The sequence below is a fragment of the Somniosus microcephalus genome, chromosome 27 (genome assembly GCF_052327205.1).
Source record: "Somniosus microcephalus isolate GS21.2 chromosome 27, FLI_Smic_1.0, whole genome shotgun sequence".
Taxonomy (NCBI): Eukaryota; Metazoa; Chordata; class Chondrichthyes; order Squaliformes; family Somniosidae; genus Somniosus; species Somniosus microcephalus.
Window position 1 is genome coordinate 45,356,365 of NC_141013.1, and position 26,440 is coordinate 45,382,804.

A 26,440-nucleotide genomic window follows, 5' to 3' on the forward strand; every position below is an offset into this window, starting at 1 on the left:
AATGTGAGGTTATTCACTTCGGTAGGAAGAATAGAAAAACAGAATATTTTAAATGGTGAGAAACTTTTAAATGTTGGTGTTCAGAGAGATTTGGGTGTCCTCGTGCAAGAAACATATACTTGCCTTGGAGGCGGTGCAACGAAGGTTCACTAGATTGATTCCTGGGATGAGAGGGCTGTCCTATGATGAGAGATTGTGTAGAATGGGCCGATACTCTCTGGAGTTTAGAAGAATGAGAGGTGACCTCATTGAAACATATAAGATTCTGAAGGGGATTGACAGGGTAGATGCTGAGAGGTTGTTTCCCCTGGCTGGAGTGTCTAGAACTAGGGGGCATTCAGGATAAGGGGTAGGTCATTTAAGATTGAGATGAAGAGGAATTTCTTCACTCAGAGGGTTGTGAATCTTTGGAATTCTCTGCCCCAGAGGGCTGTGAATGCTGAGTCTTTGAGTATATTCAAGGCTGAGATCGATAGATTTTTGAACTCTAGGGGAATCAAGGGATATGGCGGGAAAGTGGAGTTGAGGGCGATGATCAGCCATGATCTTATTGAATGACGGAGCAGGCTCGAGGGGCTGAATGGCCGACTCCTGCTCCTATTTCTTATGTTCTTATGTTCTTGCTCGAGCCAACAAACCATCACCGAGCTGTTTAATAGATCTATGGGCTGCTGATGTCTCCTGTGGCATCTGGGAATGATCTTGAACTACAAAAGTTATGGGCACTTATGACAGCCACTGGCCATGCAGGAGCTTTCCCGCAGGTTAACTTTCAGCACGTGACACAACTCTGTCCCAGCATCCCTTGTGAACTGCAGCCTTCACAGGCACTGCTGCTTTGATAGACTGAGGTATCGTCACCTCTCTCTGTAGAGCAGCTATTAGTGGTGCAGGGTGCCTCTGCCTCGCCTGCCTGGATTTTCTCCTATTGTCTTCTTCCTCTTCCTTTTCTTCCAAAAAGTACACGGGGATTGCCATGGGGAAACCCATTATGCTGTTTCGGATGAGATGTTAAACCGAGGTCCCGTCTGCTCTCTCAGGTGGACGTAAAAGATCCCATTGCACTATTTCGAAGAAGAACAGGGGAGTCCTTCCCGGCGTCATGGCCAATATTTATTCCCCAACCAACACCACTAAAACAGATTATCTGGTCATTATCACATTGCTGTTTGTGGGAGCTTGCTGTGCGCAAAATGGCTGCCACATTTCTTCCACTACAACAGTGACTATACTTCAAAGTTCTTCATTGGCTGTAAAGTGCTTTGGGACGTCTGGTGGTCGTGAAAGGCGCTATAGAAATGCAAGTCTTTCTTTCAGGAAAAAGCAAGTAAAAGGGTGCAGAGATAGCTTCCGCACGCAACAATCTTCTTATAGGTCTCCTCAAATTCATTTCCATAAACTACAGAGCCCCTGGTAACACTGGACTACCATTTTATACACGTGGGTACATGACATAGTCAATGCCAGTGTGAATGCTGGGAAATTGCCTGCTTATTCGTATAGATCCAGGGACAGACTGGTGGCTGAGTCCAGTGTCCTTGAAAATTCCTATTAAGATCTTAGCATATCAGATCTCCAATCCTTTGTCCGATCAGTTACACTTACTTTCTTGGACTGATCAGAATATCTGGGCTACTGTCTCTTAGCAAAGGTAGACAGTTCTGGGATATAAAAATGGATTTCCGCTTTATTGCTTTCTGATAACCTTGTGTTGTTATTGGAGGAGTTTAAAAATATATTCCCTTATTTGGCATTTATTGCCTTTTTATTGTTCCTAATTTAGTAATGTCCGTTATCGTGTGGGGATCTTTTCCAGTTTTGTTCCCCAAGTGGATTGATCATTTACAAAGAGGATTGTTAATTTAATTAGGAATCTGGATGAACTTTTTGGCCCCATCAGCTGTTTGCCTGTCTCAGTGTGTTATGTGCGCCTGAAATCTCAGACATGCTTTTTAGTATTTGTTTCTTTCTTCGCCCACACTTTTTCTATTATTTATTTTAAATCCATATCTTACATAGGTGGGAATGATAATTGGCCTTGTTTAACTGTTGCCAGGAGCAGTGTCGATATATCTGAATTTTAATTAAGTTATTCTGCATTGAACGGTATAGCTGGAATAACAAGTGTTCTCTTTTTGTCACTGTATTTATGCAACACTTTTACTGGTGCAGGTGAGTCCTGTGGCTGGTGTCAGCTGTGTTTTTATGGGATTGTGATGGAGAGGCTCATCATTGTATCTGCAACGCTGGACATGCAACTCCACATCTTGGGCTGATGGACTCAGCTTTTAGGTGTGCGTCAGTTTCTGGGATCTATACATTACTTTTTGGAAGGCAACTTATCAGGGGTGGTAGATTTTGGCATTTTGGTATCAGCTGTGGCTCAGTGGGCAGCACTCTTGCTCTCAGTCAGAAGATTGTGGGTTCATAGTCCCATGCCAGAGACTTGAGCACGCAATCTAGGCTGACACTCCAGCGCAGTGCTGAGGGAGTGCTGCACTGTCGGAGGTGCCGTCTTTTGGATGAGACGTTAAATTGAAGCCCCGTCTGCTCTCTCAGGTGGGTGTAAAAGGTCCCATGGCATAATTCAAAGAGCAAGTGAGTTCTCCCAATGTCCTGGACAATATTTATCTGGTTATCTGGTTATGTATCTCATTGATGTTTATGGGACCTTGCTGTGTGCAAATTGGCTGCTGTAATGATATCAGCAAATAGAGATGGTATTTGCCTGTTCGATTATGATGCCTTAATAGCATGTTTGCAGGTATTGATTACTTATGCCTGACCAGCAGAGGTCATGTGAGAGACAAGCAGTTTGGGTTAGTTTCAGTTTCATTCTAGATGCATCACTAGCACCATGTCTCCTGAAAAGCTGTATAAAGAGTTGAACAGACTTTAGATTAAAACTCATTCTCTTTCATAAATGTCTCGTCATTGAACCCACAAAGAAATCAATACAGCTGCTACATTTCCCTACATTACAACAATGACTACACTTCATTGACTGTAAATCACTTTGGGATGTCCTGAGGTTGCAAATCCTTTTGGTCTGGCTGGAGGGTGATACATGGGATCTGGGGTTTGTTTTTATTGTTTCATAGTTTAACAGTGTTATGAACAATTAACTTTGATATCTTCTTTTACAGAGTTCATCATTGTTTCTTCTTCATAGATAGTTTCCAAAATAAACCATCTCCGGAACAGGCTGTGGGAGCTCAGGCCCCAACAACATCCCGGCTATCGTGCTGAAGACTTGTGCTCCAGAACTAGCCGTGCCTCTAGCCAAGCTGTTCCAGTACAGCTACAACACTGGCATCTATCCGACAATGTGGAAAACTGCCCAGGTATGTCCTGTCCACAAAAAGCAGGCTCTATACTATTAGAGTCTCTCATTTAGTATATTTATTTGGGACCTTATTTAGGATTCCCTTATTTGGAGTTCCTCCCTTATTTGGGGCTCTCTCCCTTATGTGGGGCTCCCCCTTTTCTGGGACTCTTAATTGGGAATCTTTTATTTGATTGCTCCTCTATTCTTCCTTTTCTGATCATCTATTTTTTATTTTTAGGGGTTTATCTTAGCTTGCCTCAGTCGCAGCAATCTTGGTTGTGAACCAGAAAGCTCTAGGTTCAAATCCCACTCCAGGCTTCGGCACATAATAAGGCTGACACTGAGGCTGCGATTTTCCAAGTGGAGGCGGGTTGGAGGCGGCTTTGATGTTCGGCGGGTTCTGATCCCGCTGCCGGTTTAATCCGCCCTGAAGTTACGATTTTTGCTAAGTGGCCTGATTAAGCCCATCGTGCGCGCTACCCGGCCCAATCAGTGGGTTCGGGTCTGCCGCTCGCATCTGCTGACGTCTGTCATTTAAGGGGCCCATGCAGCCTTGCTTTTGATTAATCCTATTCTGCTGCTTCTTGGTGTGGCACATCTCAAAATGACTGCTCCAAGACCAAAGGCATCTCCCAGATTCGATGATGACTCCCTCCATGCTCTTGTGGAGGAAGTGAGAGGGCGCCAAGAGGTTCTGTTCCCCTCCAATGGACGGAGGAAGCCTCCTCAGCAAACCAAGGCAGTCTGGCTGCAAATTTCTGAGGAGGTGAGTACCAGGTCTTTGTGTGGTCACACCTGGGTTCAGTGCAAGAAAAGGTTCAATGACCTGCTACGCACAGCAAAAGTGAGTATAACGTCACGCTTACCTTCAACCTGCGCCCCATCTCCTCTCGTCACCAGCACTCTGCATTGTCAACCTACTCCTGCACATCCCACTTTACCCTTACATCCCTTGCACCCTTGCACTCAGCCAAAAGTGCTGAGTGGATGATCCATATCGGCCTACTCCTGAGGTCCCCACCATCACAGAAGCGAGCCTTCAGCCAATTCGATTCACTCCATGTGATATCAAGAAACGGCTGAGCACACTGGATACAGCAAAGGCAATGGGCCCCGACAACATCCCGGCTGTTGTGCTGAAGATTTGTGCTCCAGAACTAGCCGCGCCTCTAGCCAAGCTGTTCCAGTACAGCTACAACACTGGCATCTATCCAGCAATGTGGAAAACTGCCCAGGTATGTCCTGCCCACAAAAAACAGGACAAATTCAATCCGGCCAATTACCGCCCCATCAGTCTACTCTCAATCATCAGCAAAGTGATGGAAGGTGTCATCGACAGTGCTATCAAGTGGCACTTACTCACCAATAACCTGCTCACTGATGCCCTGTTTGGGTTCTGCCACGACCACTGAGCTCCAGACCTCATTACAGCCTTGGTCCAAACATGGACAAAGGAGCTGAATTCCAGAGGTGAGGTGAGAGTGACTGCTCTTGACATCAAGGCAGCATTTTACCAAGTGTGGCATCAAGGAGCCCTAGTAAAACTGAAGTCAATGGGAATCGGGGGGAAAACCCTCCACTGGCTGGAGTCTTACCTATCATAAAGTATGTAAAGGAAGATGGTTGTGGTGATTGAAGGTCAATCATCATAGCCCCAGGACATCGCTGCAGGAGTTCCTTAGGGCAGTGTCCTAGGCCCAACCATCTTCAGCTGCTTCACCAATGACCTTCCCTCCAACATAAGGTCAGAAATGGGGATGTTCGCTGATGACTGCACAGTGTTCAGCGCCATTCACAATTCCTCAGATAATGAAGCAGTCCATGCCCGCATGCAACAAGACCTGGATGACGTTCAGGCTTGGGCTGATAAGTGGCAGGTAACATTCGCAACACAGAAGTGCCAGGCAATGACTATCTCCAACAAGTGAGAGTCTAACCACCTCCCCTTGACATTCAACGGTATTACCATCGCCAAATCCCCCACCATCAACATCCTGGGTGTCACCATTGACCAGAAACTTAACTGGACCAGCCACATAAATACTGCGGCTACAAGAGCAGGTCAGAGGCTAGGTATTCTGTGGCGAGTGTCTCATCTCCTGACTCCCCAAAGCCTTTCCACCATCTACAAAGCACAAGTCAGGAGTGTGATGGAATACTGTCCACTTGCCTGGATGAGTGCAGCTCCAACAACACTCAAGAAGCTCGACACCATCCAGGACAAAGCAGCCCGCTTGATTGGCACCCCATCCATCAGCTTAAACATTCACTCCCTCCACCACCGGTGTACCGTGGCTGCAGTGTGTACCATCTACAAGATGCACTGCAGCAACTCGCCAAGGCTTCTTCGGCAGAACCTCCCAAAACCGCGACCTCTTCCACCTTGAAGGACAAGGACAGCAGGCGCATGGGAACACTACCACCTCCAAGTTCTGCTCCAAGTCACACACCATCCTGACCTGGAAGTATATTGCCGATCCTTCATCATCGTTGGGTCAAAATCCTGGCACTCCCTTCCCAACAGCACTGTGGGAGCACCTTCACCACACGGACTGCAGCGGTTCAAGGCGACGGCTCGCCACCACCTTCTCAAGGGCAATTAGGGATGGGCAATAAATGCTGGCCTTGCTAGCGATGCCCACATCCCATATAGGCAGTGTCAGCAGAATTGAGCGCACCCAGCACCAGCGCAGAGATGCACACCTCAGTGGGTCATTTGTGAGATAGACTAGTGTTGTCATCTGGTGTATCACAGCTCACAAGTGAGCATCAGCAGATGGTGGAGACAGGGACAGCAGTGGAGAGTCCTCGTCGGAGGCCACAGGATGCTCCTAGCTCTGCTCAGCTCCATGTGGACCCTGTGCCTCTGGGGCCATCCAGAAAGAGAGCGGTGCTGGAACTTCAGCAACAAGTGCAGAAGTCTCTGACAGGTTTTGCATCCACGGTAACTGCGAGTGTGCAGAGAAAGTAGGAGTCCATCTCAAACATGAGCAATGCCATGTTGGAGGCAATGGCGCATGAACGTGCCACCATGGAGAGGGTGGCAACCTCCTTGGAGGACATAAGTCACCAGACTCAACAGAGCATGGTGACCCTTCTAAATAGATGGTCTGCTATGGAGGATAGATGGGCAGTTTTTGAGGAGAGACACCAGAGGTACATGGACGTCCCCATTATGAGGAATCTCAGTACAGAGACGGGTCATGGCCCCACTGATGTGCAGCAAGGTGCTCTCCAGCTACTTGCTAGCAGTGAAGTGCAGGCGACCCATGAGAGGGATGTTGGTGGTCGACAACAAGGAAATGTGGGCTCCTCTCCAAGCGCTCACACTCCCATGCCACTGTGGAGCCCTTGGTCAGGGCCACAGATTCCTCACCCAATTGAGATGGCCGTCTCAGCCCCTGCACAGCCACAGGAGGAGCAGACTGTTGCCGAGCCCTCCCAGGCTCCCAAACCCAGAGGACACTAAGAATATCCCAACACTGGACAAACAGGGGTCTAAAGGGGGGGAGGAGCTAAACACGATCAAAATCACTAAGGAAGTGGTACTCGGTAAAATAATGGGACTCAAGGCGGATAAATCACCTGGACCTGATGGCTTACATCCTAGGGTCTTGAGGGAAGTGGCGGTAGGGATTGTGGATGCATTGGTAATAATTTTCCAAAACTCCCTGGACTCGGCAAAGGTCCCGGCAGACTGGAAAACTGCTAATGTAACACCCTTATTTAAAAAGGGCAGTAGACAGAAGGCTGGAAACTATAGACCGGTTAGCCTAACATCTGTGGTAGGTAAAATTTTGGAGCTCATTGTTAAGGAGACAGTAACAGGGCATTTGGATAATCATAATTTAATAGGACAAAGTCAGCATGGTTTTATGAAGCGGAAGTCATGTTTGACAAATTTGCTGGAGTTCTTTGAGGAAGTAACGTATAGGGTGGATAAAGGGGAACCAGTGGACGTAGTGTATTTAGACTTCCAAAAGGCATTTGACAAGGTGCCACACAAAAGATTATTGCTTAAGATAAAAAATCACAGGATTGGGGGTAATATTCTGACATGGATAGAGGATTGGCTATCTAACAGAAGGCAGAGAGTTGGGATAAATGGTTCATTCTCAGACTGGCAATCAGTAACTAGTGGTGTTCCGCAGGGGTCAGTGCTGGGTCCCCAACTCTTTACAATCTATATTAACGATTTGGAGGAGGGGACCGAGTGTAACATATCAAAGTTTGCAGATGATACTAAGATGGGAGGGAAAGTAGTGAGTGAGGAGGACATAAAAAACCTGCAAGGGGACATCGACAGGCTAAGTAAGTGGGCAGAGATTTGGCAGATGGAATACAATACTGGAAAGTGTGAGGTTATGCACTTTGGCAGGAAAAATCGTAGAGCAAGTTATTATCTTAATGGCAAGAAACTGGAAAGTACTGAAGTACAAAGGGATCTGGGGGTCCTGGTGCAAGAAACTCAAAAGGTTAGTATGCAGGTGCAGCAAGTGATTAAGAAGGCCAATGGAATGTTGGCTTTCATTGCTAGGGGGGTAGAATATAAAAATAGGGAGGTATTGCTTCAGTTGTACAAGGTATTGGTGAGACCGCACCTGGAATACTGCGTACAGTTTTGGTGTCCATACTTAAGAAAGGACATACTTGCTCTCGAGGCAGTACAAAGAAGGTTCACTCGGTTAATCCCGGGGATGAGGGGATGGACATATGAGGAGAGGTTGAGTAGATTGGGACTCTACTCATTGGAGTTCAGAAGAATGAGAGGCGATCTTATTGAAACATATAAGATTGTGAAGGGGTTGGATCGGGTGGATGCGGGGAAGATGTTCCCGATGATGGGTGAAACTAGAGCTAGGGGGCATAGTCTTAGAATAAGGGGCTGCTCTTTCAAAACTGAGATGAGGAGGAACTACTTCACTCAGAGGGTGGTAGGTCCATGGAATATGCTGCCCCAAAAAGCTGTAGCAGCTACATCATTACATAAATTTAAAACAGAAATAGACAGTTTCCTAGAAGTAAAGGGAATTAAGGGTTACGGGGAGCGGGCAGGCCCTGTGGGTAGCGGAGCGGTCCCAGGGGCCGTGTAGCCTGATCCTGCTCCTATTTCGTGTGTCTAATTCTGTTAGATTCAGGAGATGGTTCTGTGATAGTAGATTGGCGGTTAGGATCAGATCAGCCATGATCTTATTGAATGGCGGAGCAGGCTCGAGGTGCTGATTGGCCTACTCCTGCTCCTATTTCTTATGTTCTTATGTTCAAAGGTATCGAAGCAGGAGCAGCATGAAAGTGAGCAAGGTGCCACAACATCTGCTGAAGCCACAGGAGAAGCATTACGTAGAAGCATGCATGAGAGAAAATTAACACACAAATAGTCACAAGGGTAGTCACTTGGGTGTTTTGATATAATACAATTTGAAGAATACAATCATCATTTCAATTGTAAGAAAGAAATGCGATAGCAAACATTCAAAGAGTTGGCCTATGTGTGCCCAGAAATGGAAGTGTCACAGTGAGGTGTCAGGGCACCTTTCATTTGTAATGATGGTGATGAGGGTGATAGGAACCCACAGTTTGTTGTACAGATGGTGTGTAGTGTGTTAAGAAGGTGACAGCCACATGTGTTTGCTTTGTAAACTTAAGTGAATCTGGCATGGATTCGTGCATCCCGTGCCTCACGGCCAGCAATGTGCTCGCATGCTGGTGGAACTGGCACATCTGCCTCCCCAAGGTCTTCCTCCTCCTTCTCTTCCTCCTCCTCCTCCTCCTCTGAGGAGGAGGCTGTGCACTGAGCCACTTGTCCCTCAGGCATCGGTAAGCCAAGCTGCTGTGCGATGTTGTGCGTGCACAGCAGACCACGATGATTCTGGAGACACTGGCTGGTGAGTACTGTAGGGCTCCACCTGATCTGTCGAGGCATCTGAATCACATTTTGAGCAAGCCTATGGTTTGCTCGATGATGCATCTGGTGGAAATGTGGCTCACATTGTAGCGCTCCTCAGCTTTGTTTGATGGCCTCCTCATCAGTGTCATTAGCCATGTCTTCAGGGGATAGCCCTTGTCTCCAAGCAGCCATCCGGAAAGTTGGGTTGGTGGATTGAACAGCTGAGGCAGAGTAGACTGCTGCAGGATGAACGAGTCATGGCAACGGCTAGAGAACTTGCGCAAACATGCATAACATTCTTCCTGTGGTTACACACCAGCTGGATGTTAAGGGAGTGTATGTCCTTGCGGTTGATAAATACAGCTGGGTTGTGATGGGGTGCCCTAATAGCCACATGTGTGCAGTCTACGACGCCCTGCACCTTGGCAAGCCGGCTATATTTGCAAAGCCAACCACAGCGCAGTTACACTTGCTTCATCCATGGAGAAGTGGATATAATTGTATGACTTTGCAAAGAGGGCATCAGTAACCTGCGTGATGCAAGTGTGTGCGGCCGACTGGGAGATGTCGCTGATGTTTGCTGATGATCCCTGGAAGGACCCTGAACCAACAAAATTGAGGGCCGCTGGTAAGGAGTGTCCACCCGCTCCTCTGGGCTCCAGGTGTTGGTGCAGCATTGCGCAGATGTCAGCGACTACCTCTCGCGAAAGTCTCAGCCTCCTTTGGCACTGCTGCTCCCTCATGTTGAGGAAGCTCATCCTCTGCCGGTAAACCCTGTGTTGGGGGTATCTCCTGCGGCGAGGTGCAGCCCTGCGCTGATGCCCTCTGGCCCGTGCAGCATCAGGTGGGTGAGGAGGAGGTTTGTGATCCTGTTGTTGCTGCTGCCGTTGTGCCTGGTTCTGCTGCTGCCACGGCTACTCTTCCTCCAATTCTGAGGACCAGGATGAGAGGGTATAAAAGCAAAATACTGCAGATGCTGGAAATATGAAATAAAAACAGAAAATGCTGGAAATACTCAGCAGGTCAGGCAGCATCTGTGGAGAGAGAAACAGAGTTAACGTTTCAGGTCGATGACCCTTCGTCAGAACTGGAAAAAGTTGGAGATGGAACAGGTTTTTAAGCAGGTGTAGGGGCCGGGAAAGAGGGGAGGGGAGGAAAGAACAAAAGGGAAGGTCTGTGATAGGATGGAAGGCAGGAGAGATTGAGAGACAAAAGGGATGATGGTGCGAGGCAAAAGGAGCTGGTAATGGGACAAGTTAAGAAACAAAAGATGAGTCTAGATGAAGTGTAAATGGCGATGGCAGAATGATCGACAGCTGCCATGTGAGAGAGAGAGAAAAAAATGGAAAAAGATAGGGGCCGAGGTTATGATCTGAAATTGTTGAACTCAATGTTGAGTCCAGAAAGCTGTAAAGTGCCGAATTGAAAGATGAGGTGCTGTTCCTTGAGCTTACATTGAGCTTCACTGGAACAATGCAAGAGGCCGAGGACGGTGAGGTCTGAGTGGGAATGGGGCGGAGAATTAAAGTGACAGGCGACCGGAAGCTCAGGGTCACCCTTACGGACTGAACGGAGGTGTTCCGCAAAGCGGTCACCCAATCTGCGTTTGGTCTCCCCAATGTACAGGAGACCGCATCGTGAGCAGCGAATACAGTATACTGAATTGCAAGAAGTACAAGTGAATCGCTGCTTCACCTGGAAGGAATGTTTGGGGCCCTGGACAGTGGGAAGGGAGGAGGTCAAAGAGCATGTGTTACATCTCCTGTGCTTGCACAGGAAGGTGCCGGGCGAAGGGGAAGGAGTGTTGGGGGTGATAGAGGAGTGGACCAGGGTGTCGCGGAGGGAGCGGTCCCTTCGGAATGCTGAAAGGGGAGGGGAAGATGTGTTTGGTGGTTGGAACACGCTGGAGATGGCAGAAATGGCGGAGGATGATCCGTTGCATGTGGAGGCTGGTGAGGTGAAAGGTGAGTTAAGGGGAACCCTATCGTGGTTCCGGGAGGGAGGGGAAGGGGTGAAAGCAGAAGTGCAGCAAATGGAATGGACACGGTCAAGAGCCGTGTCAACCACAATAGAGGGGAATCCTCGGTTGAGCAAAAAGGAAGATATGTAGGAAGCACTGGTATGGAAGGTAGCATTGTCAGAGCAGATGCAGCGGAGACGGAGAAACTGGGAGAATGAGAGGGTATAAATGGTTCCCATTTCACTGGTATGTATGTCAGTTGAGGAATTGATGTCATAAACGCTCAGTCAATGTGGGGAGGGCGATTTCCAAGGAGGTCACAGTGCACATGGATCTCAGCTTAACCACTTACAAGCTCAACACCTCAAAAAACATAGTTCTGTCATCTGAAAGTCAGCCATGTTACGGGTCCGCTTTTATACTGCAGGTGCAGCTGTCAAGAATTCAGGTAGTTGCTGAACCCGACACAGTCAGTTGGCGTGTTTTACGAATGGCGTGGAACATGCTGAAAATGTCATAAAATGGGAAGAGCCTGGTAAAATGGGATTACGTAGGCAGTTAACAAGATGGAGCTGTATTGCCAGAGAGACTCGGTTCTGGATGAGGCATTGAACAGTCTGCCTGTCCAGATGGATGTTAAAAATTCCAGGACACAATTCAAAGCAGAGCAGGGAGTTCTCCCAGTGTCCTGGCCAAGATTAGTTCTGTGGTGTATGTAACCTGTACCACCTTAAGAGACTACCTTAAGAGATGGACTACTTTCTCTTGGCTACTGTATATTGTAGTACCGGTGGTGACCACACCGGTATATAAACTCTGTGTAGTAATTTGCTAAGCAGTTCAGCCCTGACCTTCGATTAGTAAAGATCTGTTTAAGTTATTCTTGTTGTCTGTGTCCAGTGATTTAGAATAAGCATATCTGGGACACTCAGACTCAACAGTGGCGACGAGTCCGATCTTACCCTGCGGCAGTTTTGCATCCAAGGCAGCTTCGTCCTCAGAACGGGCGTCGAGAAGAGGCATCCGCCCTCATCAGCCTGCTGAGCACCGCATCGCACGGGAGGCATCGAGAACCAGGGTTGAAATTACTGACCACAAAGTCCTCCATCAGCAACAGGCAGTGATCATCCTTCTACCATGGTGGAGGGTAAGCCAATCTAGCGACACGGGCAGAAAGTCGGCCGCGTTGTCAGTGGAGAAGGGGAGGGAAACCGGAGGAAAAAGGGCGGAGAACTCGACCGCAGCCGGTGAAAAGGGCCGGGCTGCAATCGGGGCCGAGAGGCGCAGCGACAAGGGCAGCGTTAATGCCACGAGAACCGCGGAGAACTCGACCGCAGCCAGTGTAAAGGGCCGGGCTGCAATCGGGGCTGAGAGGCGCAGCAACAAGGGAAGCGTTAATGCCCACGAGAACCGCGGGGGAACAAAAGCAGCGTCAGGGAAATTAAGAACCGCTGGGAGGCGAGAACGGCAACAGCGCGGTAATCGCCATTGTAGCCAGCGGGGGAAGAAGACCAGCGCGGGAAGCCACCATTGTAGTCGGCGGGGGAAGAAGACAAGCGCGGGAAAAGCCGCCAAGCGCGGGAAGCCGCCATTTTAGTAGGCGGGGGAAGAAGACAAGCGCGGGAAGCCGCCATTTTGGGAAAATAAAATATTTAAAGAAACTCTCAAGGATGCCTAAACACGGTAACATCACTGCTTTTGATAGCGATGTTGAAGATTGGGCCACGTATGTAGAACGCATTGGAGTTTATTGTACAGCAAATGAGGTACCAGATGATAAGAAAGCAATAACCTTATTAAACTCAATGGGTGCGATGACGTACGGGTTATTGAGGCACCTTGTAACACCAGATAAACCGGCGGATCAGACTTTCGCGAATATTGTTACTATCCTGCAAGAACATTTAAACCCCACGCCGCTGCTGATAGCGGAACGATTTAAATTTTACAGAAGAACGCAGCTGAAAGAGGAAAGCAACGTTGAATTCTTAATTGGACTGCGCAAGCTATCAAAGTACTGTAAGTTTGGTACAGGACAAGCAGATGCTCTGAGAGATAAATTCGTGTGTGGATTATTAAAAGGAGGAACACAAAAGCGACTGCTAGAGGAAAAGGACCTTACGCTTGATAAAGCTGTCACCATTGCAGCATCGCACGAGGCCGCAGCAAGAGGCACCGCGGAAATGCAACTAAGGTCATCGGAACTCAGCACCAATCAAATGGCATTGGGTGCAGTAAAGTGTTATCGTTGCGGAAGGACAACGCACGATCAGAACCAGTGCTGGTTCAAAAATCAGGAATGCAGAAAATGTGGCAAGCTCGGTCACATAGCTAAAGTATGCCGGTCAGGAAAGAAGACCAGCAACAAAAAGTCACCGCAGGAAAAGTGCAAAAACGTACACAAGGTGACAGAGAACAGTTCGGATGAACAGAAGACGGATTCAGACTCCAGCAGTAAGGAACTGGGTTGTCTAAGAATACATAATGTGGGTAACACAGCAGACCACCAAACTATCTGGGTCACACTTCAGATAGCAGGAGTCCAAGTGAAGATGGAATTGGACACTGGATCGTCATTGACGGTCATGAATAAGCAAGATTACAAAAGGTTATTTCCACACATTCCCCTAAGGGATACGGAGATTGTATTGAAAACATACACGGGGCAATGAGTATACCCCATTGGAAAGATAAAGGTAAAGGTGGTCCACAAGGGTAAAGAAAGCCGAGGAATGGACTTATATGTGTTACCTGAGGGAGGTCCACCACTACTGGGACGGGAATGGATCAGGAGAATAAATATGGACTGGCATTCCTTAAAAGCACTAACTGTAGATTCCGGTAAAAAGGATGATGTCAAACCTAAACGACTGTCCAGAATATTGGATGATGCTAAAGAGGTGCTCCAGCAGGGACTGGGAACACTGAAAGGAATTACGGCAAATATCAAGGTTGAAGAACATGCAAACCCGAAATTTTTCAAAGCTAGACCGGTACCTTATGCGATACGACCTGCTGTGGAAGCTGAGCTGGAAGGACTAGAATGTTCTGGAGTACTGTCAAAGGTGGACTGGAGTGAATGGGCCACGCCCATTGTTCCCGTCATGAAGCGTTCATCGAGTAACAAGCCGGGGGAACTGGGGAAGGTTCGCATCTGTGGCGATTTCAGGATCACTGTTAATCCGGTGCTTCACACGGTGCAGTATCCGCTTCCGCAGATTGAGGATATCTTCGCTTCGTTGTCTGGCGGGAAACACTTTACCAAGATAGACCTGGCGCAGGCGTACTTACAGATGGAAGTTGATGAAGCGTCACGCCAGTATCTCACGATCAACACGCATAAGGGCTTATATCGGTATAATAGACTGGTTTTTGGAGTGGCATCGGCTCCAGCGATTTGGCAAAGGGCCATGGAGCAGGTATTACAGGGAATTCCAGGCACACAATGCTACCTGGATGACATTCTGATTACAGGAGATGATGATGAGGAACACCTTGCAAATTTGGAACAGGTGCTCACCAGATTGAAAGAATATGGACTTCGAGTTAATCACCAGAAATGTGAGTTCTTTCAGAAGCAAATCTCGTACTGTGGTCACGTCATTGACCAGGAGGGGCTTCACAAGTCACCTGACAAGATCGAAGCTGTTGTGAAGGCTCCCGCTCCGGAAAATGTATCCCAGTTGAGGTCGTTCCTAGGGTTGATTAACTATTACCATAAGTTTCTGCCAAATTTATCCACGGTGCTACACCCGCTGAACGCTCTTTTGCAGAAGGGAGTGCCATGGAAGTGGAGCGAGGACTGTAAGCGGGCCTTTCACAAAAGCAAGGCATTGATCACCTCTAAGGAAGTGTTGGCTCACTTTAACCCAACGCTGCCTATTCGTTTAGCTTGTGATGTTTCTCCATATGGTATTGGGGCAGTGCTCTCACATAAGTTGCCAAATGGCTTGGAAAGACCAGTCGCATTCGCATCCAGATCATTGACCTCCGCTGAGCGCAACTATGCTCAGATAGATAGGGAGGCTCTCAGCCTTGTGTGGGGAGTAAAAAAATTTAATCATTACCTGCAAGGGCAAAAGTTTACGCTGCTGACAGGCCACCAGCCGTTGGTTTCCATTTTTAACCCTAAGAAGGGTGTTTCGGTGATGACAGCGCAGAGACTCCAGAGATGGTCCCTTTTCCTAGGGGCACATCAATATCAGATCGAATTCAAAGGTACAAAGCAACATGGTAATGCTGATGGGCTGTCGCGCCTGCCACTACCTACAGCGGAAGAGGCACTGACAGTTGACCCTGTTGAGTTATTTCACTCGACCATCATCGAATGTTTACCAGTCACCAATGCAAGTATTGAGAGAGAAACCAGGAACGACGCGACACTGTCTCGGGTCTACGAATTGACAGTGAAGGGATGGCCAGCTCATGGTGAACCACTGTTACCGGCATTCTCAGCCAGACGAGAACAGCTGTCCGTCTGTCAAGGAACATTGATGTATGGAACAAGGGTGATTATTCCTCCTAAATTAAGGGAGAGAGTTCTAAAGGAACTGCATGAAGGTCATCTGGGGGGAGTCAAGATGAAAAGCCTTGCTAGGGCTTATGTGTGGTGGCCAGGTATCGACCAACAAATAGAGGATCTGACTAAAAGCTGCTCAGGGTGCCAAAAAGTTCAAAATGCACCTCCAATTGCACCGCTGCATCCATGGGAATGGCCTTCAACCCCATGGCAACGTGTACGTATTGACTTCGCAGGTCCATTCATGGACTCCATGTTTTTAATTGCGGTAGACGCACATTCTAAATGGCCAGAAGTGATTAAGATGGCGACCACTACCTCGGAAAAGACGATCGCAGTTCTAAGAACGATATTCGCAAGAAATGGATTGCCAGAACAAATATGTTCAGACAACGGACCGCAGTTCGTGTCAGAAGAATTCCAGAAATTCATGAAGAAGAATGGGGTGAAACATTATACCTCTGCCCCATATCATCCGGCTACAAATGGGTTGGCCGAGAGATTTGTACAAACGTTCAAAAAGGCGATAAAGGCCATGAGCGAAGACCAGATTCCACTACAACACAAGGTGGACAATTTCCTAATGGCATATCGAAATGCCACTCATGCAGTGACAAATCAAAGCCCTGCCATGATGTTCTATAACAGGAGGTTGCGGTCCAGGTTGGACTTGTTAAAACCAAATGTGCGGAGGGAAGTCGAAAACAAACAGTTCCAGCATATAAATAACAAGACCACTCGGAGTTTCGAAATAGGACAACCAGTGTTAGCCCGGGACTATAAGAATGAGAAATGGCAATCTGGAACAATTCGTGCCAGACAAGGACCCCTGATGTACACGGTAGATATTGGTGAAAACGTAATACGACGTCATGCTGACCAACTTGTAGAATCGAGAACAAGGGTCGAACCCATGACTACGACAGAGACACCAGTGGAAGAAGTTAGTGAACCTGAAGCATCTACCTCAGACGCCAATGTATCTGATGATGTCCAATCCATAAGAGATCAACTAGATGAGTCACCCCAGCAACGAGAATCAGAGACCCCTGAAAGGCGTTATCCAACTCGGATCAGGAGGCCTCCTCAGAGACTGAATCTTTGAACAGTTTTGCATGAAGTTGTATATATGTTATCCATGTTATGTTTAAATTGGGATGTACACTGTTAAGCTAAAAAGGGAGGAATTGTGGTGTATGTAACCTGTACCACCTTAAGAGACTACCTTAAGAGATGGACTACTTTCTCTTGGCTACTGTATATTGTAGTACCGGTGGTGACCACACCGGTATATAAACTCTGTGTAGTAATTTGCTAAACAGTTCAGCCCTGACCTTCGATTAGTAAAGACCTGTTTAAGTTATTCTTGTTGTCTGTATCCAGTGATTTAGAATAAGCATATCTGGGACACTCAGACTCAACAAGTTCCTCAATAAACACCAACTAACAGATCAACTGGCCAAGCTTCTCGTTGCAGTTTTTGGAATCTTGCTGTGTGTAAATCGGCTGTTGCATTTACCTACAATATAATGGCTGCACTCCAAAAGTAATTTGTGTGAAGTGCTTTACAATGTTTCTCAGAGACACTTCGCACCACTGCTCTGCTCTGCTGCAGAATGCTGCTCTTCTTTGTGTTCCTGCAGCCGCCACACAATGATCGTGGACATGCAGCTAAACGCCACCATGAGGAAGGTGTCACTGTTGCTCAAGTCCACTCCAACTGAATAGCCCCCGGTGCTGGCCCACATTCTGTGGCCACCGTGCTCCGTGAGATGGAAACAATCATGAGCAACACCGACCCATTCACGAAGACTTGAAAAACCCACCACGAAAGCGCTTAAAATCGTGCCGGCCATTCTGGGAAACGGCAGCCAATATTCACGCAGCTGATATCGACCCACTATCTGGACAGACGGAATCGTGGGCCGCATGCAACATAAAGAACCAACACCTCATCACTGACCCAGCAGCAGAGGTCCCTGGCCTCAACCTCTCTCGAAGACAGCGGGCAGTGCTCAACCCAATCCGCACAGGGCACGGACGATGCGGCCTCCTGCTCCACAAGTGGAAGAGGAGGGACAACCCGAAGTACGACTGTGGCCGTGAGTCCCAGACCGTGGAACACATCACATCCACCTGCCCACTGAGGTCTGTTGCGGGAGGCTCCTCATTTCTCCACTCGGCATCTCAGGAGGCCATGGAATGGAGAGCCAAACTAGACATCCCCTTATAAGCTTCTGCCGTCATATGAAACAACATGGGGCTGAATCTTAACTCCCAAAAACTGGTGGGTTGGGGTCGGGTGAGATGTTAAAAGTTTAAAAATCTCAAACCTGCCCACTTCTGGGTTTAATGAAGATGGGACAGGGGACAGGCAGCTAACATGCTCACAGGATGCAGGTTGGCCAATTAAATATTTTAATGAGGCTGGCAGCCTCTGATTTCTGATTTCACCTGCTTTGCAAATTTAACCCTGGCTGGCCGGGTTTCCCAGGCCTCGGGAAACCTGGCAACTGAAGAGAGGCGAAGTCAGCTTCTGGGAGAAGGTAAGTAGTTCTCCCCGGCCCCCTGAGCTCTCCCCCACCCCATCAGATCAGCCTCCCAAACATCGCCCCACCCCCCAGGTTGTGGATCGAACCCCCCCTGGGGTTGGGGTTTGGACTCCCCCGAAGTCAAGGATCGGATCCCTCCTTGGGGCCACCCACCCTCACACACTCTCACTAGCAGCAGCAGCAGCTGACTTACCTGACTCCACCCCATGTGGGGGAACCTGAAGTTCTGGGTCTCCCAATAGAAACTCCGCCACCCCACCACCCCACCGTGTACACAGCTCGCCCTGTCAAGATTCAGCCCATGATAAGGCCCTTGACGAGGGCAATGCGGTTGATGTGGTGTACAGGAACTTTTAAAAGGCATTTGATAAAGTACCACATAATAGGCTTGCCAGCAAAGTTAAAAGGGAATAAAAGGGATAGTGGCAGCTTGGATACGAAATTGGCTAAGTGACGGGAAACAGAGAGTAGTGGTGAACGTTTTTGTTTTTCGGACTGGAGGAAGGTATACAGTGGTGTTCCCCGGGGGTCGGTTCTAGGACCACTGCTTTTCTTGCTATATATTAACGACTTGGATGTGGATGTACAGGGCACAATTTCAAAATTTGAAGATGACACAAAACTTGGAAGTATAGTGAATAATGAGGAGGAGGATAGTGATAGACTTCAAGAGGACATAGACAGGCTGGTGGAAAGGGCAGACACGTGGCAGATGAAATTTAATGCAGAAAAGTCTGAAATGATACATTTTGGTAGGAAGAACGAGGAGAGGCAATATAAGCTAAAGGGTACAATCCTAAAGGGGGTGCATAAACAGAGAGACCTGGGGGTATATGTGCACAAATCATTGAAGGTGGCAGGGTAGGTTGAGAAAGCGGTTAAAAAAGCATTCGGGATCCTGGACTTCTTAAATATCTTCATAGGCATAGAGTAGAAAAGCAAGGAAGTTATGATGAACCTGTATAAAACACTGGTTCAGTCTCAACTGGAATATTGTGACCAATTCTGGGCATCACACTTTAGGAAGGATGTGAAGGCTTTGGAGAGGGTGCAGAAAAGATTTATTAGAATGATTGCAGGGATGAGGGACTTCAGTTACGTTGATAGACTAGAGAAGCTGGGGTTGTACTCCTTTGTAAGGTTCGCAAAAATTTTGGAAAATTTCTACAGCCCCCGAAGATTATTTTTGATTAAAGAAAACCTGGCTGGAATATACCTTAAAAACCCAGGGTATCAAAATGGCTGTCAGGCCTCATGGCAGAAGACAAAGACAGCCTGTCTGAATATCTCCCATCGCTGGCTGACAAAGGATTTGAAAACACCAGCCTGTGTGAATATGTTGAAGTACTTGAAACTGTCAATCAACTGCAGTTTAGGAAGTTTCACTCACAGGACAAAGGGTTGTTTGTTTACAAGCCCTCTACAATGTTGACTCAAGGGCTTAAGTACTTAAAGCTGTCAATCAGTTGCGGTTGGGCGGTGACCACAGGACAATGGATTGTTTACAAACCACTTGAGTGCTGTTGACTGAACACTTAAGGATTCAGTGAGACATTTCAAACGGGTCACAAACCAGTCAAATGAATGGGTAACACATTCAAAACCCATTACATTCAATGGGGACAGTTCGGTCCCTTTTGTATAGCCCAGATACATGCAGATTTGGGCGCGAAGACAACGGCTCCCAATGGGGTATAAAGATAGCCCCCCAGGAAGCCATTCTCTGTCTCTCTGCCGCCTCGCCTCCGTGCCCTGCCTACAAGAGGAACAGCTCAGCAGCCCGCCCAAAGAAGTGGAATACCAGCAGTTACTTTTGAATTACTGGGGTATCTCTACTTTGGGGTGGTGAAGAATCCAAGGCAGGACCACAGGGGCAGGGAGCAGGTGTTTACTGGTGAGCATAAAACTTTCTGACCCATTACAAGGCAACCTAGATAGGTACAAGGGGTGGTAATTAAAGGGGCATTTTGTTAAATAGTAATTTTAGTCAATTTTCCCCTCGATGTGTCCGTTTCTCCTCCCATTAAGCAAAGGTGTGCTGTATTAAGTAAAAGTGTGCTGTTGTAGTAATGTCTAGTTCCTATCAAGAGACTGAGGTCGAGTCAGACGATCAAACAAACGATGTTTAATGTAAAACTAATTGAGTTTAACAAACAGTTGCAAGAGAACTACGAATACAGGTCTCGTCAGTTCGGAGGCTCCACGAGGACTGCTTGGGCGGTCCCTTGGCTGGCGCCATGACGTCATCACGCTTTTCCCACCGGTGGGGGATCACGTGATGAATGGCGTGACATCATCGCGTTTGCCCGCGCTCTTATACGTGCAAACAGTATATACAAAGATACAGACTCAGGATGTAGCTAACATATTGTTAAAGGGAATTATATACATTTGATCAGAGTCCCTTAGTGTCTCCGCCACATGCGCCCCCCAGAATTGTCTTTAACAGAAAAAGTGAAATGGCGAGGAGGCCTGACAAGCCTGTCAGAGCGACTTCTGTACAGTTGGAGTGGAAGCTGCTGGACGGCGGGCGGGCTGGCGGGCGGTTGCGCTTGTTCTGGCACGGCGACTGTGGGCGGTCTGCCACGTTTTGGCTGCTGTGCGGTCTCGACCGGGCGGTCAAGGTCCAAGTGTGCCGGCTTCAACCGGTCAACCAAAATGTGGTCCGGTTTACCTCCGATATCCACCGAGAAAGTTTTGTCTTCCGGCTCTAGCACGCGGAAAGGACCAGTGTAAGGGGCCTTGAGCGGATCCCGATACGCGTCGTGGCGGATGAACACATATTCGGCGTTCTGCAGCTCTGCTGGGACGTGGGAGCTCTGAAAGCCGTGATGCAACATTGGTACTGGTGCAAAACACCTGGCTGTCTCCTGGTGGCTGATGAGTTGACTGGATGCGGACCATGGCTCTGTTGGAGTCGGAAGGAAATCCCCTGGTACGCGTAGCGGCTGGCCATAGACTAGCTCTGCCGAGGACGAGTGAAGATCTTCCTTGGGTGCCGTGCGAAGACCCAACAGGACCAATGGTAGCCTGTCCACCCATCCAGCGCCTTGGAGGCTGGCCCTCAGTGCGGCTTTGAGCGACCTGTGAAACCGTTCGCACAGGCCGTTCGCCTGTGGATGGTAGGCTGTGGTGCGATGTAGCTTGATGCCGAGTCCCTGAGCCACTGCGTTCCAGAGCTCAGAGGAAAATTGTGGTCCACGATCAGAAGAGATGTCCGCCAGTACCCCGAAATGGGCGATCCAAGAGGAGATGAATGCCCTGGCTACGTCTGCCGAAGTGGTGGATGACAAGGGAACTGCCTCTGGCCATCTAGTGGTGTGGTCTACGATCGTAAGGATATGTGTAAACCCATGAGAATGTGGAAGTGGCCCCAGCAGGTCCACATTCACATGATCGAACCGTCGCTCCGGAACAGCGAAGGTGGCCAATGGAGCTTTGACGTGACGCTGCACCTTGGCCTTTTGGCAGACCACGCAAGTGTTGGCCCAGTCGCGGACATCTATATGCATGCCCCGCCAGACGAACTTGGATGACATCAGCCTTTGCGAGGCCTTCATGCCAGGGTGTGACAACCCGTGTATGGTGTCAAACACTTTTCGGTGCCAGGCGACCGGCATGATAGGGCAAGGATCTCCTACAGAGACGTCACAAAGTAGCGTGGTGCCTGCGGCATGGAATTTGACGTTGGCCGCTTGGAGGCTAGAGGGGCTGGTTTGGTAAGCTTGCACCTCTGGATCCGAGGCTTGATCCGCAGCCATGAGGGCATAGTCGATGCCGAGCTGGACTGCCTGAACGGTCGCACGGGAGAGCAATCCGCCACCAGGTTGTCTTTACCGGCCACGTGCTGAATATCAGTCGTGAATTCAGAGATAAACGTTAACTGACGTTGTTGTCGGGCTGACCACGGTTCGGCAGACTTGGCCATAGCGAATGTTAGTGGCTTATGGTCTACAAAAGCAGTGAAAGGACGTCCTTCCAGCAAGAACCGGAAATGGCGGATGGCCAGAAACCGAGCCAGCAACTCCCGGTCGAAGGTACTGTACTTCCGCTCGTTTCGCCATAGTTGACGGCTGAAGAACGCCAATGGTTCCATTTACTCACTGTTCCTGCACTGCGCCGAGGGCGTAGTCTGACGCGTCGGTGGTGAGGGCGATGGTGGCACCTGGCCGTGGGTGCGCCAGCATGGTCACGTTGGCGAGGGCGCCTTTTGTGTCAACGAACACCCGGTCCATGTCGACCATCCAGCTTACTGGATCCTTGCCAGACTTGCCCTTGAGGGCCTCGTACAGGGGCTGCATGAGCAGAGCTGCCTTAGGCACAAAGCGATGGCAAAAACATCCCGAGGAACTCCTGCAGGGCCTTGATGGTCTGCGGGCACTGAAAGGATGTCACCGCCTCTACCTTTGCTTGCAAAGGCACCGCTCCCTCCGATGTGATGCGATGTCCCAGGAAATCAATGTGGGGCAGACCAAACTGACACTTGGCCGGGTTGAGAATCAGGCCGTGTTGGCTGAGGCGACGAAAGAGGGTGCGTAGGTGCGCGATGTGTTCCTCCTTATTTCAACTGGCCATGAGGATGTCGTCTAAATAGACGAAAAGGAACTTGAGGTCCCGCAGCACGGAGTCCATGAGGCGCTGGAAGGCCTGGGCAGCGTTCTTCAACCCAAAATGCATCCTCAAAAATTCAAAAAGGCCGAATGGGGTGATGACTGTGGTCTTCTGCACGTCCTGCGGGTGTACCGGGACCTGGTGGTAGCCTCGGACCAGATCCACCTTGGAAAACACGGTGTTCCCAGCCAAATGGGCAGAGAAATCCTGAATGTGGGGGATCGGGTATCGATCAGGAGTGGTAGCGTCATTAAGTCGCCGATAGTCGCCGCATGGCTGCCATCCGCCGCCAGGTTTCGGTACTATGTGGAGAGGCGAAGACCAGGGACTATTGGACCGGCGAATAATCCCCAGGCGTTCCATCGTAGCGAATTCCGCCTTCGCGACTGCCAGCTTGCTGGGTTCGAGGCGCCGGGCCCTCACGTGGACCGGGGGGCCGGTGGTAGTGATGTGGTGTTCCACACCATGCTTCGTGGCCGTAGAGGAGAACGTAGGTCTGGCCAGGTCCGGAAATTCACCGAGCAGGCGAGCGAAGTCATCCGGAGTTGGGAAAGCGCAGGAGACGGTGCGCAACATGGTGGTACCACGGTGGCAAGGAATGGAGTGAAACGTGGCCGCGTTGATCAGCCGCCAGTTCCGCACATCGACCAGGAGGCCGTTGGCGCACAAGAAATCCGCGCCGAGGATGGTTTGTGAAACCCTGGCCGTAACAAATTCCCAAACAAATCGCTGGCCGCCGAAGCACACCTGGACCCGCTGTTTGCCGAAGGTCCGGATAGCTCCGCCATTAGCCGCTTTGAGTGAGAGGCCATGCCTCCCAGCTTGAACATCAATACCGGACGCGGGTATAATGCTGCACTGTGTGCCGGTGTCGCATAGGAATCGCCGACCAGAGATGGATTCGGTGACGAACAACAGCTTGCCAGAATTTCTGATTGCCATCGCAGCCGCGGGGCACCCGTCAGACCCGTTCTTCTTTTGCCGGGGTTGCAGTTGTTTTTGTTTTTTGGGGGAGAAGCTGCAGGGAGGGCGGCAACATCTGGCTTTCGCGCCAAACCGCGCGTGGTAGGAGCACAGCCCTGAAGATTGAGGGGCTGGGGTGGCATCTGTGGGGGATGGGCGCCTCGTGGCAGCGCAGTACTGCTGCGTCACCGTGAAAATCTTGTCCACTTGGGCAGCAAGCGCTGCGCAGTCTGTGACTTCGGACCTGGCCAGGGCAGCTTGTACTTGCTCCGGTAACTGACTGAGGAAGAGCTCCCTAAAGAGGAAGCATTCCGGTTCGGAGCCAAGGAGCGTGAGCATTTGGCTCATGAGCTCAGAAGGCTTGGAGTCCCCGAGGCCGGACATAGCGAGCAGTCAGCAGGCGCGCTCCGACTTCGTGAGCCCGAAGACCTGTAACAACCGCACCTTGATTGTTTCATACTTGCGGTCGTCTGGGGGGTTCTCAAGCAGGCTGACGATCCGCAATGCGGTGGAGCTGTCGAGTGCGGAGATCACATAAAAATATCGGGTCTGATCCGCAACGATGTTCCGTAATGCAAACTGGGCTTCGACCTGGATGAACCACGTGGTCGCTTGTTGCTCCCAGAATTGCGGCAGCTTCAATGCAACGGCATTTGTTTCCATGCTTCGTTCCTTCTGCGAAAACCGTTCGCAAAAGTCGGGGTCACCAATGTAGGAATGTCTAGTTCCTATCAAGAGACTGAGGTCGACTCAGGCGATCAAACAAACAATGTTTAATGTAAAACTAATTGAGTTTAACAAACAGTTGCAAGAGAACTACGAATACAGGTCTAGTCAGTTCGGAGGCTCCACGAGGACTGCTTGGGCGGTCCCGTGGCTGGCATCATGATGTCATCACGTTTTTCCCGCCGGTGGGGATCACGTGATGAACGGCGTGACGTCATCGCGTTTGCCCGCGCTCTTAAAGGGACCGCGCTCTGTACATGCAAACAGTATATACAAAGATACAGACTCAGGCTATAGCTAACATATTGTTAAAGAGAATTATATACATTTGATCGGAGTCCCTTAGTGGCTCCGCCACACTGTATTCATTATTTTCACTGTACAGCAATTTATTCTTTATTTTCAATAAACACTGGTCTTCTTTGCACCCAACCACGAGTCTCGTTTTGTCTACATCGCTACTGAAATAAGTCCGGCGGTCAGAACCAGAAAGGGGAGCGATTCAAAACCGCACGGGGCTCTGGAGCAGCTCAGATACTTCTGACTGGCCAGAGACAATAACCCCATTACACCAAAAACACCCCCTTTTCTACAAAATGGCAACCGCGGCAGGGCCGTCGGCAACAGTATGCGATGTAGCAGACGGTGGTCTGGGTCTGGAGAGAGCAGCAGTTATTGGTTTTCTTTTTATCCCACTGATCTGTTTGTGGTTAGGTTCCTGCAAGCTTAGGGAAGGTAGAGCAGAGAGTTGGGATAAGGAAATGGAGATTGAGGAATACCAGGCCAAGATAGAGTGCCTGGTGGTCCAGTTTAGTGAGGACAAAAGCCACACAAGGTACGAATTAGAGTACCTGAAGTGCCTAGCTGCAGAGGCCAAGAGCAATGAGATGAGGGTGCGGGAGGAGAACGCCCGCCTCATACAAGAAGTAAAAGAGCAGGAGGAAAAGGTTAGGCAGGTAAAGGCAGCGTATAAGCTGGCCTGCGACCAAGGGTTTGAGGAAGCAGTTCATGGCCCCTGTAGGGAAGAGATAGAAAGCTTGAATATGGCTTTAAAGAGGGCAAAGGGGATGATATGTCTTATCAGCCCGAAGACAGGTCAGTCGGACTTTACCGGCAACCCAAATGGAACCGTCCCACAGGCAACACCCAGAACAAGGTTGGTCAGGGAATCAGAGGTCCCACGACCGCCACCCACAGCTCCGAGCTTTCAGGAGCTCTGGCAGCAAAGGGGGGTGGAGGCTGAGGTGGTAGAGGAAGCACAGCAGGCCCCGCGAGATAGGCCGGGACCAGGACCAGTGTACCCCCTCCGACAACGGAGGTACGGTCCGCCCGTTGATGACGATGGCCCAGGGGCCATCCAGAATCAGTTTGTGGTGCCGTATGGCACCCACCAGCTCAGGGACATGGTTAGCCACATCCCCAACTCACTAAAGAGGGAGACCCCTCACTGCACTTCAGGGAGATAGAACAAGCAGCTTGTGTTAATGACTGCGATGACGCAGAGCAAGCAAAAATGCTGTTGTTTTCCCTGGGAGGTGATCTCCTCCAGACCCTATCTGGCGAGTGCAAAAGGGGGCAGGAGGATTATGAGGATCTGAGGAATGAGATATTGGAGGCCATGGGACTCAATGATGGTAGCCCATTCACCCGGGTAGAAAGAACGGTGCAGCTCCCAGGAGAGTCCCCGCAGGTGTTCGCAGACAGGCTGTGGCCAGTCTACCGGAGCGCATGCCCGGGAGTGCCAGGGCGGGCAGCACTGAACCCAGTCCAATTGACTCACTGGCTCCGTTGTCTTATGACAAACAGCCTACCCCAGATCCAAGCCCAGGTCGCGGCTTGGTTTGACCCCCGAAACCCTCAGACCACTGAAGAAGCGGTGATCCACCAGCTCACA